This window comes from Camelus bactrianus, chromosome 2, assembly GCF_048773025.1.
Source record: "Camelus bactrianus isolate YW-2024 breed Bactrian camel chromosome 2, ASM4877302v1, whole genome shotgun sequence".
Classification (NCBI taxonomy): domain Eukaryota; kingdom Metazoa; phylum Chordata; class Mammalia; order Artiodactyla; family Camelidae; genus Camelus; species Camelus bactrianus.
In genome coordinates, this window is record NC_133540.1 from 97,791,023 (window position 1) to 97,807,622 (window position 16,600).

The following is a 16,600-nucleotide window of genomic DNA, read 5'->3' on the forward strand; positions in this document are numbered from 1 at the left end:
TCACGCTATGTGCTATAATATTTTGTAAGTGAGGTCAGCTCCAGGTTAGAGGAAAGGAAGAGGGCAAAAGTCTTTAATGAGTAACAGCAACCGTCCTTTCACATGCAGATATCCTTCAAAATTAACACAGAAATCAAATCTGTGCAAATCCTGGACCTGGAATCCTGAGCTCCTGGACCCATTTTAAGCCTGCACTCGGTTCTTCCTGACACACTCCTCCACGACGGCGCCTGGAGGCCCAGAGAGCTGCTCACCACACCTCAAGCGGGTCTGGGAAGGAAGCCAGCAGTAAAAGAGCTAGGCACTAACCCAGGGCAGCGTCAGCTCCGACAGATGGCAGTCCTCACACAGCCAGCAGTCACTGCTGACTCTGATCACGGAGGCCACAACTAGAATCCTTTCGGACAAAGAAGGTGAGGCCCCAGGGAGGTGAAGAGAAAGACCGGATCAAGACAGAACTGCAGCCAGGGGACAGTGACAGTAAGACACTCATTGGCCCTTCAACTGCCCTCGGCGGATCCTCTGCTTATTTCGGTATTATCATTGACATCTGCAAATCGTCTCCAACCAGAGTCCTCTTCAACTCCACTTCCCCGCAAACCCTACCATAATCTTCAAGCAGTTAATCTGCCAGCTCAGAAACCTCCAGTGGTTCCTTTTTGCCAAAATCCTCCCAGATGAAGCTACAGTGATGGCTTGGCATTTGAGGCTCTTCACGTTGGCATTTAAGGACCCTAAACCACCCTGGCTCCATGAAATGGAGTCATGTAGTGGAGGGATTTAGCGCTCCGACTCAAGCCAGTGCGCCTGCCTCTGAAACCTGCTTCCACTACTTACCAGCTGTGTGGCCTCGGGCGTCACTAAACCTCCATGTGCCTCAGTTTCCTTATCTGTAGATGAGGATGAGAACAGGACCTACCTCACGGAGCTTCTGATAGGATTAGATGAGTTACCGTATGCAAAAAACTTAAAATGATGTAAGTGCTTACATAAGTGTTAGCCATTATCATCAAATGCTACCCTACTTCAAACACCCTGCAAGGTCAACCCAACCACTCAGTTCCCCACATCTCCTCTCTGGGCTCTTCGCTGCACAGGCTCTTCCTCTCCATGGACTGACTGCCCAAGGCCAATTTCTCAGTTCAGCTCCTATTCATCCTTCAAGGTCCAGCTCACATCTTCTCACCCCCACACAGCCTTTCCTGCTTCCTTGGAAGAAGTGGGTCTTTTTTCCCGTTTGAAAGCCCTATGCATGTATCTCGTTACTTACATGTTTATGTTATGGTTATTATAATCATGCCTTAAATGAGAGGGAACGTAGAAGTCCTTTGCATAATATGAAGTGCTACACAGACATGATTCCGGTAATGATAATGGTCTCACCTTGCCTCCACCACAGTACTGGGAACTGCATGAGGGCAGGGGTCACATCTAGGATCTTTGTTTCTCCCACAGGGCTTTACAAAATAAAGTTTGTGAGTGAATTTTCTCAGTGGATGAGTAAAGGATTAATGCTGTAGGGTAGTTCGTTTATCAGATGAGTTTCCCATAAAGAAGTTACTGAGGGAGAGGAAAGCACACTGCAGATGCAAACATACTGATGGGAGGAGGGGAGTATTTTCAGATGGTGGGTATTTCTCAGGGAGGGCAGGCCTACATAGGAGGCCATGGTGGAAAGTTCTGAGAAGCCAAAGGGTGAGCAAGTCAGGATGTTCAGCACCTTTAAAGTCACGTCTAGGCCTCCTTTTCAACTCAAAACAGGGAACTGCACCAGGTTTTGTTTCCCACCTGCGATTTCATACCTTCTCTCTCATCAAGTTTTCCAGGTTTCACTCCATGTCAATTATAGTTCTTAGCTGCAAGCAACAGGCACTAACTTTGTCTCACTCAACCGAAAGAAAATCTCCTGGGAGAAGAGTGAAGGTGTAACCAAGCAGGACCATCCGCGGCCTTCCTGGCACAGACCCTTCCCCCCATGTCCTCTGCCTGCCTCCAGAAAAGCTGGAGTCTCCCAGGCCTCCCCTGAGTCACAAAAGCCTGGCTCAAGAATTGTTGAAAGGGTGTGAATACGTAGTGACAAAAATAGTTGGGCCAGGAGGACTGGCAAGAATCTAAACAGTCACAGAATCTTTAGTTCCTCCCTGAAGTACCCAGATAACAGTATCTAGTGCACATTTCCTGAGTTGTTTTACAGATGCTAAACCCCCACCAAATGGAAGACGTTAATTACTTGATGGCCATGAGCATGCAGCCCCCAGACCTACTGGAGCCTGAAGATAGATATTGTTAACCCCTGTGACACCGCTCTGTTACCTCACCATCAACCAATCAGAGAATTGTGCATGAGCTGATCACACACCCTGCAACTCTCCTCCCTCACCTTGCCTTTAAAAATGCTTCCCTGAAATCCATCGGGGAGTTTGGGTCTTCAGAGCATGAGCCACACCGTTCTCTTTGCTTGGCCCTGCCCTGCAATAAACCTTTCCCTGCTCCAAATTCAAGACATTTGGGTTTGTTTGGCCTCACTGTGCATTGGGCACACGAACTTGGGTTCGACAACAAGGGTTCGAAGAACAACAAAAGCTAGTGTCAAGGCTCGCAGAAAGACAGGCGTAGAGAGCTCTGCTGCTCTAGGCATCAGGAACCGCAGCAGCTGTCACACTGTGGGAAAAGGCCAGTTACAGGCTGCTCCTGTCATGCGTCCTTACCTCCTGGACCCACCTGCCAAGTCAAAGCCCTAGGAGACAAAGACTGATGGGCCCAGCTCATGCCAGGCTGCAGTGGGAGGCCAAGTAGAAGATCTGGCCCTTTAGCACAGTACACAAACTTATGGTTACCCGGGGAAAGGGAGTGGGACGGGACAAACCAGGAGTTGGAGGTTCACAAATATTAACTACTATATATAAAATAGACAGGAAACCAAATTTCTTCTGTATAGCACAGGGAACTATATTCAGTATTCTGTAATAATCTATAATGAAAAAGAATACGAAAATGAACATCTGTATGTATACGCATGACTGAAACATTATGCTGTAAACCAGAAATCGACACATTGTAACTGACTATACTTCAATTAAAAGAACAAGACCTGGTCCTTTTGGCGTCTGTGATAGGAAGCAGACACTAGGTCCTGTCAGAAGTGCACAGAGGGAGGTAAAGTTGATTCCCTGGAAGGAAATGTGGGTGCTCCTGAGAAAAGGAACTAGATGCTAGCCCCTAAATTACCAAAACAGCCACTGCACTATGCTTTTGGATTTCCTTTTAATTCTCCTTTCCCACTGAGCCCATCTGGATGGACAGCTCATTTGAAGACTCTCTGGTGTTGATTCTACTTCTCCTCCAAGAGGCTGCCTTTCTTTCTTGGTGGCACGTGCTGCTGCCTGAGAGCGAAGGGTGCCATGCCCCATGCTACTAGGATGTCCAAGCCCAGGTCCAGTGCCCTGTGCCCATGGTTTTCTGCAGAAGATTGGATAGAGGGTGCACGATGGGCCTATGGCCTGGTGCTTAGGCACTAGGAGGTGACAGCAGAGAGAGAAGGTGAGCAGGAAAGCAAAGCAAACTAAGTTAGCCCTGTAGTCTTGCTATTCCACCCCTCTCCCACTGTGCACTCAGTGCTAAGGAGAGTAGGGAGGAGTCAAATAGAGCCATCTTCATTTTCAGTTCTGTTGTCTGGAACTACTGTTTGCAGTGGGGTCTTGTGTGAAAGGAACAATGAAAAGGGAGGAAGAGTTTGCTGGGGGAGATGTTTCTGGGAATGGGAATTCTCTCCATTCATAAAACATGACAGAAGACAAGGATCATCCCCCTTCTGTCCCTGGCCTTTGTCATCTGCATGTGACACCTGGAACTGTGGCAGCCATCTTGGGGCTATGAGAAAAGAAGCCTGAGGACAAGAGCTTACTCCCTGAAAATGCCAGAGAGAAAAAGGAATCAGACTGGATCTTGATGCTGCTGCTGGGTTGCTTCATTAATGGACTTTGGAACTTGGAAAGTCTTCCAGACTATCAGGAATCAGATAATATATTTCATTACTGTTGAAGATTAGACTAGTTGGTTTTCTGTTACAGCCGAAATCACCCTACCTGATACAGCCTTCTAGCCACTACTATAAACTCTGGGCACATCTAAGACCCACTGACATCATCTGACCTTGGAGTAGGAGCCTACAAAGGGGAAGTCCCCCCCCCCCCCCCAAAAAGGAGAAGGTTCTCTGCAGCTGCACAGTTAACACACGTCTCAGGCCAGCCCTCCTACTCCTTCTCCTTTGTCTTTTCTGGACAAGCACCATGTAATTTGGGACCATAGATATTGGGTAATTACCATGGCAATGATTAGGGATTCACTTCACGAATAAGGAAATATAATTATAGTCCAATTGCAGCTCGTTTCCATGACAACAGGGGCAATTGTAATTGATCAGCAGTTTTCCTCCTAAACAGATCCGTGAGTCTCATTCAAATGAAATGCTAAAGAGCAATTAACTATCCTCATCAAACAAACTAGAGTTGCTGGAAGAGACTGAAGTCAGACTATATTTTGTGTAGCATCTTGGAGGTTCATCCCACACTCTGGTTGTCTATGAAAATATATGGTCCTCAATGGGCTACAGAGTACCAAATTACCTAATAATTACGACAGAAACAGGATACGTCATAAAAAATTCAAGGGGAATTTGGAATCAATTTAGTTTTGGTCTATGCTCTGGAAATAGAAAACTAGTTATCTCAGTCATCTCTCTCCTCTTCATCTCAGTAATAATATTACCCTGGGTTTGTAAAGTGCTTTTTTGTAGCAGATAGTGTAATGTTATGCGCATTTTTTTGTCCTCGTAATAATCCTGGAAGATACCATATCCATGGACAGATAAAGAGGCTGGCTTGGTTAAGGTCACACAGCTCTTGAGTGAAAGCACCTGGATTCACAAGAGGACTCCTGGCCTCTGATCTGTTCCTCTCCCACATCTTCTGTCTCCAATAATGACCCTAACTGATTCATCAGCCTTCTTCCCCCAGATTTACTCAGCCCAGCTCAATTAATTCTCTTGCTTAGTTTCTTTTTTTTTTTTTTTTGAAGTATAGCCAATTTACAATGTTGTGTTAATTTCCACTGTACAGCAGAGTGATTCCTTTTCCTTATACACTCCTTTTCATATTCTTTTTCATTATAAGCTATTACAAAGTATGGAGTATAGTTTCCTGTGCTGTAAAGTAGGATCTTGTTGTTTATCTCCTGCTTAGTTCTAATTTTCATGCATTTAATGCTTTTAGTACCTCTTCTCTACTCCCTTTTCAATTTCAGCACATCCTAGGTTTCTATGGTTGCAGTATAAATGATCAAGTAATATAAGTCTTTTCTGATTTCATCCTCTGAAAAGCAGCAAGGCCAGGGGACCTAAGGCACACTCGGTAATGAGGGAGCCGAGCTTCACTGTCGTTTCATCGGTGACATGCTGTCTCACTACAGCAACCATGTGATTTTCCTTTTCCAGCAGGTCAGAGGGAGAGATACTCTTTACCACAGGGGGGAAACTGAAGGATGAATTAGACAAACGTTGACTGGTACAGTAGGAAGAGTCAGTATGATAAGAAGGGCAGGATTCATGTAGTCATTCATTGAATCAATCATTATAATGCCTGCTATGTGCCAGGCACTGTGCTAGAGGCTGGAAATACAATGAAAGACAAGCCATGCAGGCGTACTCATATGGAAAAGTAAAGGAAGTTGTGAGAACAATGGCAGAGAGTCCTGACCTAGGCTTAGGGGACAAAGTTTGTTCCCCTGAGGAAGGTGAGTTTGTGCAGAAAACTGAAGGATGTAGAGGAATGAACTCGGTGAAGGAGGTGGAGGTAGGGGGTGGGGCTGTTCCAGACAAAAGGATGATCATGTGCAAAATCAGCTGGCTTGAATTCTGGTCTTATCTCTAACACGAATAGCACTTGTAAAGTGAAGGTACTGGATCAGGACTAAAAATTACCTTAAACCTTTAATATGTTCGTGGGAGAGGGGTCAAGGAGAGATACTAATGAATAAGGGTATCATATAAGAGGAGCAGAATTTCCATTAGTTTTTGGACAAGGGAGGCAGGGGTCATGGGGTCAACGAGAGGCAAACATTTTAGGTAGCTAGTCCCAAACATGCCCTGAATCTGTCCCCACATCTGTCCTCTCTCCTGTCAAGATGACCATGTACCCCAATGCAGGGTACAAAACCCTTTAGCAAACGGGAGAAGCTTATCTGTCCAAGCTAGCCTGCTATACTCTGCAATTATGCCCTACTTCAAAATTATCCCTTTCTGTTCTGTCCCAAATTTCTACCACCTGTTTTAGGGTTTCAGAGGAGGCAAATAAGCCCCTTCTCTCCCCTGCCAACATGAACTTACCACCTCAGCTAGGTATGACCTCATCAGTGCTACATTCATCCTTTTTTTTAAACATCTTTATTGAGATGTAATTCACATACCATAAAATTCTTCCTTTTAAAGAGTATATTTCAATGATTTTTTTTGTATATTCACAAAACTGGGCAACAATCTCTACCACCTAAGTTTAGAAGATTTTTTTAATTCCCAAAGAAATCCTGTATCCATTAGCCGTCACCCACTACCCTTCTGTGCACCTGGCAATCACTAATCCTTCCATCTCTGTGGATTTGCCTATTTGGAACACTGGATATAAATGGAATCATATAATGGTGATACGTTTTAACTGGCTTCCCTCACTTAACATAATGTTTTTAGATAAGTACGTTTATACTGTATAGCACAGGGAACTATATTCAATATCCTGTAGTAACCGATAGTGAAGGAGAATATGGTAACGAATATATGAATGTTCCTATGACTGAACTATGGTGCTATACATCAGACATTGACACAACAGTGTAAACTGACTATACTTCAAGAAAAATATATTTAAAAAAATGTAATGTTTTTAAAGTTTATCCATGTCATACCATGCATATCAGTACTACATTTTTAAAATTCCCCCCAAATATTCCATTGTATGGATATACACCACACTGTATTTATCTATTCATCTTTTGATAGACACTTGGATGGTTCCAACTTTTTGGATATTATGAACAATGCTGCTGTGAGCATTTGTGCACAAATTTTTGTGTGAATGTATGTTTTCATTTCTCTTGGGTATATACTTAGGAGTGGAGTTGCTGGGTCATATGGTAACTCTATGTTTAACATTTTGAGGAACTGGCAAACTGTTTTCAAAGGTGGCTGCACCATTTCACATTATCAGCAACATATGAGGGCTCCAAATTCTCCACATCCTCACCAACACTTAGTATTGTCTGTTTTTTTCTATTATAGCCTTCCTAATGGGTGTGAAGACCTGTGCCACAGGGAGGGTACTCAGAGGAAAATGGAGATTACAAGGGAAGAGATCCTCCCTGGGGAGTGAGGGGTTCAAGCTACATATTGGGCACCCCAGTCCTAGGGTCCATCCAACACAGGGAAGACGAGCCCCCCGGCTGGCTGGAGGGCAGGTGGGACTAAAAGGAGGGCTGTGGGAAGCCTGGACTCTTCTCAGGAGCAGCAAACACACTGAAATACAAAAGCCCCAATCTTGAATTCTGCAGTCTTACCCAATCTTATTTATTAGCCAAATAGTTTATTTTGTGGATTCCTTGGGATTTTCTCCATGTAAGATCATGGCATCTGCAAATAGATAGCTCTTTTTCCTCCTTTCCAAAATTGGTGCCTTTTCTTTCTTTTCCTTGCCTAACTGTCCTAACTATAACTTACGGTACAGTACTGTGTTCAACAGACATTCTTGTCTTTTTCCTGATCCCAAGGGCACTGGGATCATTCTTTCACCATTAAGTACGATGTAAACTGCAGATTTTCATAGATGGTCTTTTATCAAGTTGGAGAAAATCCTTTCTATCTCTAGCTTTGAGTGTTTTTACTACTAAAGGTGTTTGATTTCTTCAAATACTTTTTCTGCTTGTATTGGGATGATCATGTGGTTTTTGTCCTTTCTTTTATTAACAGAGTATGTTATACTGATTAATTTTTCCATGTTAAATGGAAAACCCTGTACTCCTGAGATAAATCCCATTTGGCCATGGTCCTTTTTCTATGTTGCTAGATTTAGTTTGCTAGTCTTTTGTTTGGGATTTTTATGTCTTTATTCATAAAAGATATTGGTCCGTAGTTTTCTGTTTTGTGTGATGTCACTGCCTGGTTTTGGTATTAGGATATCACTGGCCTCACAGAGTGAGTTGGAAAGCTTCCTTCTCTTCTACTATTTGCCATAGTCATTCTTGTGTGGAAGTCTCTACTCATGCCATCCTGATCTGGAACATCCGTGCCTCTCAGCCAGTCCAAGTCCTGACCATTGCTGGGAGACAGCTGCAGGCCTCCTCATTCTGGAGCCCCTTCCTGTCTGCTCCAGTCCCAGAGTGAGCCCCCGCTCCATGGAGCCCCTTCAGTTCTCACCATGCTTACAGCTGGCACTTACTATAGCGTGCCGTAGCTGAGCATGATGCAGTAAATGCTGGGTGTCAGGCAGAAACTGGAAGTAGGGCAAGTCGTGTCCCAGCAGTGCCTCTGTCAGGCAGCTGAAGGCAGGAAGAGACCTGAGGACCAGCAGGACAGCTCAGGACCATGTGATCAGCTCCCTAGTAAGGCCGCAGCAGAATAGAGAGGCAGAACAGTGGATGCTTATGAATGCACTCATCACTGCTTGGCGGCTCAGCAACTCACCAGCAAGTCATTCTCTAGCCCTGGTTTTCTCATCTTTGAAATGGGAGTAATAATGTCAACCTCAGAGAGTCATGGTAAATATTACAAGAGTTCACCTATTCAAAACACACTGTGTTAAGTTTAGTAAGTGGCAGCTTTAATGTGCACCAATGGGTATTCTCTGTGGAAAAAAAAAAGATTTGTGGTTAAAGGAATCTTGGAAAAGCTTCCAAGTACATCTCTCTTCTTGGAGATTCCCAGAGCACACTGGCATAGTAAAAGCTCTGAAAAGTCCTATGTAAAGGAACCTATTTAATTCATTTTGGTCCAGAATTTCCCAAACCTATTTGTCAAAATGACCCTCTCCCCCTTTTTAAATATAACACTTTGGGAAACATAATATTAGCTGTATTTAGTTAATAAAGGAAGTCATATTAAGTTGTTAAAATTGATCATGTTTTACTATTTTGCTTTTCCCACAGGCATGTATAACTTAAAAGCAGCAGCCTAGGAGAAATAAAGGCTTCTAACCTAGAGAAAGAACAGAATGCTTGAAAACCCAAAGGAAATGAGAGAAATTCAGGCAGAAGGAACAGATCGATAATGAGCTATTTTTGACCACGGAGACATTTCTAGAATTACAGATTCTTAGAGTCTGACAGCCTGTTAAAGTTCAGCTTCTTTAAACGCCCACCCAGTGCAGAAATGCCCCTTCATCAGTCCCAATCCCTTTGGCACACACCCAGCTTCCCCATGTCTAGGCAACTCTGGTAATGAGGAAATTCTCTCTCACAATGGGCTGAAATCTGCCTCCTGGGAACCTCCACCCAAAATCATGTCCATGAAATCGCGAGTTTGGTGTTTAAGTGAGAGCTGCCCATTTTGGAGATAGCAAATAAATCAGACATTTTTTGAATCCTTACACAACGTAATGTAACATGTCTGTTAACTGAGCAGTGAGCTGACAGTAAGAATTGTTGGAAACAACATTTTTCATTTTCTCCATCTGTAAATAGGGTGAATAATCAGAAGTTCAGCTACACCGTAAGCAATGCATGTAATACTTACTTCATGGGTGGAACTATTTTGCAATTGAAAATTTCTGAGAAAAAAAAGGGAATATATATTTTAATTGACTTCTATTTGCCTATCTTTTTTCATTTTAAAAACACATAAAGAGCCATTTTAAAACTCATCATCCAAAGTTTACCCTTCCGGCCTCCTATTTATACAAATAAATGTTGAATAATTAAAATATAGCATGTCTCATAAATATAGGTTTAACAGTAAGTCAATATTAAGAACAGGTAGCATTACCTATATTTAATAGAAATGCAGCTGTTTGATCCAATGCAGATTTCCCCAAGGCTTTATAAAATTTAAAACCTTAAGGAAAACCCCAAGAGGTAAATGGAATATAACTTCAATGGGAAGAGAACCAGGGTCCAGGCTCCTCTAGGAGTCCAATCAGAGACTTGACAAAACCATAACCTGCTGTAAAAAGGATGGGTTGTGTCTTTAAAGGACAGTCCTTCCAAAGGAGAACTATCCAGGCTTGATCTCATTTTGCATTAAACTGCTACTTGGTCACATTTTAGTATGTATACCTCATTCTGATGCTGTGAGGCAAAAAAAGGTTCACATCCTTATTTTGCAAGGGAAGAAACTGAAGTAAAATCAAACCCGATTCATGCTGGACAATCCTCAACTCTACATCCATACTGACATTCCAACAATTGGGTTAGTTTGGTGCTAGCTGTGTTCTCCTTTCAGTGAAATAGTTTCCTTCGGTTAAATTCAATAGTTTTCTTACTAAAGACAATGTTAAATAAACACAGGCCTTTGGAGGAAAGGAATCAGCATTACTTAGGACTAACAAATGCTGTTGTGGATATTGTAAAGCTTAATGTGCCCAGCTTGCCTGAGGATTCTGTAATCTGAGCTCAAGTGTAGTTGACACAGACAGCCCACCGAGGGTGTTTTTATCTTTGTCCTTGAAACACAGTAGGGTCACAAATTACATCATCTATGGCTTCAACATGTACTAGGGCAACTTAATGCCGTGCCAGGCAGTCACAGGAAACACTTTTTGAGCACCTACAATGAGGCTGAATAAAACCTGGTCCCTGACTTTGTGGGCCTGGCAGCTGAGTGAGAGAGACAGACAAGCCAATCAATCATTTCCACAGAAAGCGCTAAGTTCTTTGCAGGAACCAGGCTCGCGATGCTGGGGAAAAGCAATCAAGGGCCAGCAAATCAGACCAGGTGGTGGAAAAGGGCTTCTCAGAGGAGCCCACTTCTGAGCTGTCAGTAGCAGCGCTTAACAGTCTCTGACTCTGACTTCAATTCCCAGCACTCAGGTGAGAAAGTACCTCCTGACCCTGCTTGAGTTCTCGACACTGTCACAGCCAGACTTAGTGCCTGTGCTCTAAGAGGGAGAGAGAGAGAAAAAGGAGAGAGAGGAGAGGGGGAGAGAGAGAGGAGGCGGGAGGAGAGGGGAGAGGAGGAGGAGGTAGGAGAGGGGAGAGGAAGAGAGGGAAGTTGGGGAACAAGGAGCAGAAACTGAAAGCTGCATGGCAAGCAGGTTCCAGAAGCTGCTAGAGATGGCCAGGGGTATGAAGGGTGACACCTGGTGCCTGAACAGTCTGCAGGAGTAAAACCTAGTGTATGAAGCACCCTTTCTCCCTGCCGGGCAACCGGAGAAAGGACATTATCTCCTTCAGTCCAAGGAAGCTTGCTGAGCCGAGGCAGTGAGGTGCTGCCTTCCTCCACCAGTGAGGGCAGCAAAATGAAGGCGCAGGTCCCTGTGCTCTCCCAGCAAGTGAGGCCAGCCTCGTGTGTCAACTCCCCGAGGTGGCGCCTCCGCACAGGACGCACCACGTCCCCCAGTCCACCCTCCCGGAGGTGGAACCCATCCGGGCTGCTGCCCCCTGCCTCCTTCGGGACCCCGCTCCCACCCCGGAACTCCGCCAAAGATCTGAAAACAAAGTGCAAAGAGTTCTTACCTCAGACTGTCCTCCAGGATCTCCTCGTCGGAAGACAAGGTCCCATTGCTGACACTCGGGGGAGAGCGACTCTTCTGTCCCGCAGACCCCTCCCGGGACACCGACGTGCCTTTCTTTTTCCTTCTGCCAAACAACTTCTTAAAAGGCTGGAATTTGCCTCCCTTCTTCTTGTCTGTGGATCACAAGATAAACACACGCCGCAGTTTGACAGGGCTGCACCTGTGAGCCGAAGAGCGAATTACAGCCGAGCTGCGCTGCAAGCTGGGGGCAAAGGGCGGCCGTGGGAGCGAGGAGCCACCGGGGCCCGCGCCAGCGCCCACGGGCAGCGGGTCCGCGCGGCAGCATCGGGCGAGGCCGGCCCAGGACACCCGGCCTCTGCCCTCCCGCTCTCAACCAGCCTCATGGTGGCCGGCTCGGCACCCCCTGCACAAAGGTGGTGCCTGCTTGCCTTGACAAAGCAGATGGCCAGGGCCCCTCTCCACGGAAGAGGATGAGAAAAACAGCGACGTCAGACAGGTGTTTAAAAGATTTATATTATATACAATATAAATCTCCCCTGAGAATCACTCTCTTTCACACTTTGTTAGATTACAGAAGATAACTGCCAACACTTGGTGTAAGTTTTGCCCGCAATTCCCTCCATCCCCATATATTTCTAGTTAATTCCTCCTGTACCCTTTTAAGATCTCCCACGAAGAGCCCCAAAGGACTTGCTATGAACATCTTTCCACATATTACTTGATCCAGTCGGGACCCAGGCTCACTGCCAGCACTTCCTACAGATATTTTAGGTAATGCTTTTCAGTTCTGCTCCTTAAGATACAAATTCTTCCAAATGACTCCATGTTTCCCCGAGAAAAGAAAGTACAAATCACCCTCTATTAGAAGGAGCATCTTCTCAGATCTTTCCTTTTCTTTAAGAAGCTTAGAGTCATTTATCCAGTGGTCAATCTTTTTTTTTTTTTTTTTTTTTTTGGTGGAGGGGAGGTAATTAAGTTTATGTATTTATTTATTTTTTAAAGGAGATACTGGGGATTGAACCCAGGACCTCATGCATGCCAAGCATGTGCTTTACCACTTGAGCTATACCCTCCCCCCTCTTTTTTTTTTAAACCCTTACTATGCATGACTGCTCAAAGAACTCTACAGATATTAACTCAGTTATCCTCAAAACAACCCTGGGAGATACATACTACTAACATCCCTATTTCACAGATGAGGAACCTGATGCCCAGAGAGATGAAATTACTTGTCTGTCATGGGAAACATATCTTTGAAGCGGGAGCCAGGAGCTCTGAGGGAAAAGGAAAGATGGAAGCACATTGGTGTATGGAAAAGTACCTGCAAAAAACACACAGGTACGAGCCCCCAACTGAGTATCAGAGTCCCCAGATCTCTGCTGGCCAAAGTCTACGGAGAGATCTGGGTATAAAGATCCAGGTTAATGATGTTCAAGGCAGTCATCTCATTTCCTCTGGTGACCTGCAGTTCTGGCCTCACTAAGAGTTCACACAGAAAATGTGATGTGAGGAAGGGAGAACACAGAAAGAATAATCACCAATTACAATAGACAACAGTCTGGGATCCTTAGTACAGGTGCAAACACACTTTCAAACTTCATCAATCCCCAAAACAATGTTTTATCTCACCCTTTAAAGTAAAAGAGATTTAAGACTCACAAACATAGAAAACAAACTGTGGTTACCAAAAGGGAAAGGGGTAGGGGGCAGGGATAAATTAGGAGTTTGGGATTAACATATACACACTACTATATATAAAACAGACAAACAACAAGGACCTACTGTATAGCACAGGGAACTAACTATATTTAATATCTTGTAATAACCTATAATGGAAAAAATCTGAAAAAGAATATATATATATGTACATGTATAACTGAATCACTTTGCTATACACTTGAAACTAACACAACATTGTAAATCAATTATACTTCAATAAAAAACAAAATAAAATAAAAAAATAATAAAAGGAAAGGAGATTTATAACACAGCAGATGCCCCACATACATAAGGCATTGTGCTAGGCATGCAGTCCTCAAAGAGTTAAATTATTTTCACTGTGCATTACTGAAAAGGCAAGAGAATGTGCAATATAACTGAGATCATATCATTTAAAAATGGTAAAAAGTAAAAAAACTGGAGGATTTGATTTCAGAATGTTTATATATTTTCAGTGGTTATTTATTCAGGAGTATAGACCAGAGATTTTTATGAAACCTACTTTTGGTTCCCATCAGTAAAATGTCCAACAGAGAATTTAAAAAATTATAGTCAGTAGTTGTTGAAGACCATCAAAGCACATTAGGCAAGTGTTAGAAGAACTGACTCTATATAAAATGAGTCAACTGAAAAAATTTTAATAAAACAATTCTAGAAGGCACCACAGGTATCATTACATTATTATATAATTGGTCTTGGGCACCAACTGGTGAAATAAGTGAATGCTTTCACTACGACTGTCCAAGGTTCAAAATATGTAAGTGACATCTGATTTCTAGGTTTGATAGCATCACAGTAAATGGTCAAACATGTACTTTATGTTACACTTCATTTATTTCTGAAGTAAATTCTTTTTTTCTTTTATGTCAATTGTTTTTTCCCTACTGTAGAAATACCTAACCCCAAATTCTCTAATCAGAAATATTCTAAAAGAGCACAGCAAAATTCTAAAAGTATCAGTTATGACGTCATTACCCCCAGCCTGGATCCATACACCTAGCTTTCAAACTAAGTAGAGAATTTTAGATTGTTCGAATTTAGTGTCGGGAAAAAGGAGTCATCACTTGCTCTAAAGTCTCAGGAAAAAGGAGTCATCACTTGCTCTGAAGTCGGGGTAGATTTGGTGGGGTTCAGCTGAGCTGGAACCAAGGGAAGTAACTATAACTAAAGACAAATTATAGCTCCTTGAATGAGTTACTTGTGTATTTAACTGATGGGCAACTTGGTCTACATGGTCAGCCAAGAAGGCTGATGAGGGCCTTTGTACTGCCTCACTGTCTTAAATGGTGGCAGCCACCATATACAATATTTGCTGCATTGGTCATATTGTTGGGCAGTGGGGGTGCAGACAGAAAGTGAACAGACAGTCTTGGAGAGGACACCAGGAGATGGAAGCCTCAGCTTGGAGAACTTGGTGGCTTCATGCAAGCAGAAAATGGTCTCTGTCAGGCGATCTGCAGAGCTGGCCACTTGAGAATTGCTTGTGAACCAGGCAATCTGGCACATTATGCTGCAGGTTATGTAGGCAATCACTTGGCGTGAGTCCACAGACATCATCCTGGAAGACGTGCCAAAGTCCAGATGTCAGACAGCACCCTTCTCATAAACTATCGGGAAAGGCTGTTTCATCAATGCCTTACTTATTACTGGGAAGGTAAAGAAACAGTAAAACCTACTTGAACTCTCCATCCAACAACCAATCCTTACCATGAGAAAACAAAAAATTCTAACCCCTAACACCAATCTTTCCTCGAAGGAGGAGTCAGAACACAGACACTGTTGTTAGAAGTCTGCCTCAAAGTCTTAGTCTTTGGTGACATCTCAGTTATAAAAAAAAAATCCCCATGCTCACTTGCAAAATGAATTACACATTCCTTTCAGAAGTATCTTTAAATTTCAAATAAAATTGAAAAGCTTATTTTTACAATTATTTTATTATTGACTGTGGCAATTAATTTTCCAGGATTAACTTTGGAAACAACTCAGTAATTGCAATTAGGCCCATCCAACATTCAGACAGCAAACGGTGATTAAGCAACTTAATAGGGAATGAAATTTTATATATCAGGAAAGAAGTTACACACTTATTTACTTGACTCCCCAGTTTGATTCTCAATGTATAGGTCTAAGATCTTTCATATCAAAAAACCAAGTACCTAAATTTTATGAAGCTTTTGCAATTCTATGCCACAACCATCATCATGAAAACCTGAGCTTGTGGTCTACACATATCCATTCAATAAATTATTTTATGATCAACTTATGATTTGGGGACTGTATTAACAGTCTGTCTCCACATAATCAACTGGGTTAAGTACATGGTCATCACTAACTGCTATTCTCTTGACTAATAATGCCAACTGTTACTGTCAGTATTTTTGTACAGATGGAGCCTGAAAGATTAAAGCAATTTTCACAATGTAGTAAAACAGAGCACTTCTGCAATGCTATTGTGAAATATTCCAAAATACAATGGTCATGTAGAGAGAGTATGGTTTAGCAAAGTAGCTTCCGACATCAAAGTATTTAGGATGGCATTTTAGAATCTTACAACAGAAATTTACTTTTGTTAGGTAGTTGGGGCAGTGGGGAGAGGGGAAGTGGAGAAGAAAGAAATATAATTTCTACTAAGGTTTTTTTTTACTAACTGCAGCTCAAGTTAGGGGTTAAGTGTATGTGACAAGAGTAGTTGACCCGAATCCTGATCCCATGTCTTACTAGCTGTGTAACATCTGCTTACCAGCCTCTGTGGAAATCCGCCATCTTAATTGAATTTATAGGAGAAAAAGCAGTGGGTGCCACATTTATTTAATATTTTAGCATTTTTTGGCTGTAATTTTTCACATGAAAGAACCTGTATCTGCATATACATTGCTTCAGGGATCACAGTAATTTTCCTTCTTTAAGTACTGAATTAAATTAATTTATTTTCATCATCCAATAATTACTTTAGGGATTTTTTTTTCATTTAAAAAAGTGCTCACAATCCATTATTTCATGGGTATAATTACATACCATTTGATGGCTGCATCATCGTAATTGCTAGTTTATACAGAAGATTCTACAAATTAAAAATCAACGGGCAAGTCAAGCAAATCTGATTCATTTTCCATTTGTCATAAGGATGCAATTCTTACATTTTCATTTCTAAA

General features: G+C 42.8%; 1 protein-coding gene across 2 annotated transcripts in view; it reads right to left on the reverse strand.

The window, feature by feature from the left end:
* The window catches only part of CRACD (capping protein inhibiting regulator of actin dynamics), a 234,425-nt gene that overhangs the window by 33,606 nt on the left and 184,219 nt on the right, over positions 1-16,600 (reverse strand). For both annotated transcript variants that reach the window (XM_074347374.1, XM_074347363.1), the window contains exon 3: positions 11,710-11,881. The gene's annotated coding sequence lies outside the window, so the exon portion shown is untranslated. The remainder of the gene's footprint in view (positions 1-11,709; positions 11,882-16,600) is intronic.